Source organism: Neomonachus schauinslandi, chromosome 5, assembly GCF_002201575.2.
Source record: "Neomonachus schauinslandi chromosome 5, ASM220157v2, whole genome shotgun sequence".
Classification (NCBI taxonomy): domain Eukaryota; kingdom Metazoa; phylum Chordata; class Mammalia; order Carnivora; family Phocidae; genus Neomonachus; species Neomonachus schauinslandi.
In genome coordinates, this window is record NC_058407.1 from 117,858,763 (window position 1) to 117,863,559 (window position 4,797).

Sequence of the window (4,797 nt, forward strand, 5' to 3'; positions counted from 1 at the left end):
TATTTATTTGAGAGAGAGAGAATGAGAGAGAGCATGAGAGGGAGGAGAGTCAGAGGGAGAAGCAGACTCCCCGCCAAGCAGGGAGCCCGATGCGGGACTCGATCCCGGGACTCCAGGATCACGACCTGAGCCGAAGGCAGTCGCTTAACCAACTGAGCCACCCAGGCGCCCCATCATTTTTTTTTTAAATTTATTTATTTATTTGACAGAGAGAGACACAGCGAGAGAAGGAACACAAGCATGGGGAGTGGGAGTGGGAGAAGCAGGCTTTCCCGCCGAGCAGAGAGCTCGATGCGGAAATCGATCCCAGGACCTGGGATCATGACCTGAGCTGAAGGCAGACGCTTAACGACTGAGCCACCCAGGTGCCCCCCCCAGATTTCATTTTAAAGTAGATTTAAACCACAAATGTTTATATTTTGTCAACTTATACAATAAAGCACTACTTTTACTGGATTAAAAAAATCCCTTTACTGTTATTTTAGCATGATTTTGGGAGAGAGTAGAAGTAAATGCACAGGTTCAATCTTCCATGTTTACGCAGAAGTGAGGACTTTGTTTTCTGTATCCTTCCTGCCCTCCACTATGATCTAGGGTGGCACTGAGGACCTTTAGGGTAGATAATAATGTTCTCCACTAACTTTTTTTTTTAAAATTTAAATTCAATTAGCCAACATATAGTACATCATTAGTTTTTGATGTAACGTTCAATGATTCATCAGTAGCGTATAACACCCAGTGCTCATCACATCTCATGCCCTCCTTAATGTCCATCCCCTAGTTACCCCATCCCCCCACCCACCTCCCCTCCAGCAGCCATCAGTTTGTTTCCCCAGAGTCAAGAGTCTCTCATGGTTTGTCTCCCTCTTTGATTTCTTCCCATTCAGTTTTCCCTCCCTTCCTCTATGGTCCTCTGTGCTATTTCTTATATTCCACATATGAGTCTCCACTAACTTCTTAGGATGTAAGAGAAAGGAGGCCTATTAAAATGATTCATTATTTTTTATTTTATTTTATTTTTTTAAAAGATTGATTTATTTATTTGAGAGAGCGAGAATGAGAGAGAGAGAGTACATGAGAGGGCGGTAGGGTTAGAGGGAGAAGCAGGCTCCTCGCCAAGCAGGGAGCCCGATGCGGGACTCGATCCAGGGACTCCAGGATCATGACCTGAGCCGAAGGCAGTCGCTTAACCAACTGAGCCACCCAGGCACCCGATTCATTATTTTTTTAGTTAAGTGGATGATAAGGTTTAACATTTTTTATTGACTTTAAAAATTGAAGTGTAGTTGACACACAATGTTACATTAATTTCAGGTGTACAACATAGTGATTCGACACGTCTATATGTAATGTTGCGCTCACCACCAGTGCGGTTACCACCTGTCACCACACAACGTTATTACGGTGCCTTTGGCTATATTCCCTATGCTGTACCTTTCCTCCCTGTGACGTATTCATTCCATAACTGGAAGCGTGGACCTCCCACTCCCCTTTCACCTGTTTTGCCCAGCCGCCCCCCTCCTTCCCTCTGGCAACCATCAGTTTGTTCTTTGTATTGTTAGGGTTTAAAATTTTATCCTTGATAATCTGGGTTTATGCTGTTTGATCACTCATAACATGAACAGGGAAAGTGGGATAACAAAGTGTCCAGGGGGAAGACATAACAGAAGGTAACTATTGAAGAATAAATGGCTACAAGCAGAAAACAATAAAGAGAAAACAGAAGAGAGAAACTGTTCTTCTAGCTTTCTTTTCTCTCTCTTTCCCCCTCTTTTTCCCCCTTCTTTTTCTTTTTGTACTTGAGGAGCATAATCCAATTAAGAATTCATTCTTGGGATGCCTGGCTGGCTCAGTCAGTAGAGCATGCGGCTCTTTTTTTTTTTTTTTTAAAGATTTATTTATTTATTTGACAGAGAGAGACACAGCGAGAGAGGGAACACAAGCAGGGGGAGTGGGAGAGGGAGAAGCAGGCTTCCTGCCGAGCAGGGAGCCCGATGTAGCACTTGATCCCAGGACTCTGGGATCATGACCTGAGCGGAAGGCAGACGCTTAACGACTGAGCCACCCAGGCACCCCTACAGCATGCAGCTCTTGATCTCAGAGTTGTGAGTTCAAGCCCCACGTTGGGTAGAGAGCTTACTTAAAAAAAAAAAAAAAAAGGAAAAAAATTCATTCTTACTGTTTAATAATAATAATCATAAACCTCCATTTGAATTTTATAATAGGTCTTTGAGGAGAATTAAAGTCTTGTAGTTATTCTGTCTTAAGAGAGAATGTTATGTTTGGGGTAAATACCCAGTAGAGCAATTGCTGAAAAAAAAGATAGAGAGAATGTTATGTCTTTTAAGTACATTGTTATATATTAAGAAACACAGCAATTAGAATGTGTGGACCTTGTTTGGACCCTGGTTTGAGCAAACCAACTATAAAATGTCATTTTTGAGCCAAATCAGGATATTTGATTTTGGAGTGGGTATTAGATGACGTTAATTTTCTTAGTAGAGCTAATGATATTGTGGTTATATACAGAAATGTCCTCATTTTATATAGGTGCATAGAGACAATGAAATGAAATTTGCTTGACAATATTAAAACATCACTGCACGAACATAAAGGAGAAGAACGCCAAAAGGGAGTAGAGGAAGCAAGTGTGGCAAAATGGCCATACCTGAATTTGGGGAGGAGTTCACGGTATTATTCTGTTTGTAATCTTTCATAATAAACAGTTTAAAATGATATTTAGAGTTCTACCAGTTACCTCTCTGCCAGTTAACTCTAAGGCCTCTACTACTGAAAAGCTTTTACTGTGCCTGCAATAAATGAAAATTCAAAACCATAAAAAAGGGCAAATATAAATCTTTTAGACAAAACAAGAAATGAAGTTATGGATGCTGACCCTACCTGGGAAAGGGAGCTCTGGAACACACTGACAATTTGTAGAAACAAAACGAGAATGATAATGTTAGCAATAAAAATAATAGCCAACACTTACAATGACTAAGGCATAGCCATCTTGCTGCTATGTATGAGGTCCTGGGTTTATCTCACTTACAGGACCCCACAGGCTTATGAGCTAGACACTGTTAACAGCACTTTTTTACAAATGTGGAAACTGAGGTACAGAACTTTTAAGTAACTTGCCCAAGGTCCCAGGCCTGGAAAATTGGCAAGCCAGGATTTTCATCCTGCCCAGAGACCGTATTCTTTACCTTCGAAAACCTGGCCCATAGCAAAATAATTATTTTTGGAATGCATAAAGACATGGCTATTTTGACCGAGGAGCTTTTTGCTCAGTGCTTTATAGTTATAATTTATGTACATTTGGGGTGTCTGGGTGCACAGTTGGTTGAGTGTCTGACTCTTTTTTTTTTTTAAAGATTTTATTTATTTATTTGAGAGAGAGAGAATGAGAGAGAGCAAGCACATGAGAGGGGGGAGGGTCAGAGGGGGAAGCAGACTCCCCGCCGAGCAGGGAGCCCGATGCGGGACTCGATCCAGGGACTCCAGGATCATGACCTGAGCCGAAGGCAGTCGCTTAACCAACTGAGCCACCCAGGCGCCCCGAGTGTCTGACTCTTGATTTTGGCCCAGGTCATGATCAAGTCCCGGGTCGGGCTTCACACTCAGTGTGGAGTCTGCTTGAGATTCTCTCTTTCCCTCTCCCTCTGTGCCTCCCCCCGCTAGCAACACACACACACTCTCTCTAAATACATACATACATACATAAAATCCTAAAAAAATTATTGTACATTTAAAAAGTAGAAATGCACCTGCAGCCCATCTCCTGTGCACTTAGTTTCTGGAAATTTGTAGGATAACTATGTTCAAATTTTTCATCTCTAGCATTTGTGATTTGATTTCTCCCGGGTGGAAAATATGTCCTTTCTCACACAGTAGTGAGTGCCAGGTAAACTCTGTTCCTGGGCCGTCCAAAGGGGACTTCTGGGAGAAGGGGAGGGGTTGGCTAGAACTGCAACATTTGACACCAGCTGGCTCCTCTACACGTGGGGCTTCGGTTACACACATTTGAACACTATTTTTTCCCCATGGCAACAGAATGATTACAGAAATTAGCTGCTTTTGAGTAAGACAACAGTGGATGAAATTGATTTTGCCTAACATGTTTAGCATTGGGACCAAAAGCAAACACTCTAAAAACTGGAAGGGGTATGGGGGATCATAGCCATCCACACCTACGATTCAGGTAGTTTTAAAAATCACTCATATTTCTACTTTTTTTAAAAGAGCACTTGGATGAAACTGTTGGAGGGACGCCTGGGTGGCTCAGTTGGTTAAGCATCTGCCTTCGGCTCAGGTCACGATCCCAGGTCCTGGGGTCGAGTCCCACATTGGGTTCCTTGCTCAGCGGGGAGGCTGCTACTCCCCCTGCTTGTGCTCTCTCTCTCTCTGACAAATAAAATCTAAAAAAAAAAAAAAAAGAAAGAAACTGTTGGAAAGTGAAATCTATTTGGGAAAGTAGAAGCAACCTCTAAATGAGCTCTTCTGTTCATTCTGACGTGTTCTGTCCACTGCACACGATGGGCCCACAGTTAACAATGCTCTTCCCACATTAAAAAAAAAAAGTGTCAAGTGCTCTTTTGAAAAAAAGTAGAAATATGAGTGATTTTTAAAACTACCTGAATCATAGGTGTGGATGGCTAAGAACGACTCAGGTATGCACTCCATGCCTCTGGTTTCAACTCTGGGACTTTTGCATGAGTAGGAAGAGGAAGAACCAATTTTGTTGAAATAAGATCAAAGATGTCCTTACCCATGGTTAATGTCATAGTCTTCGCT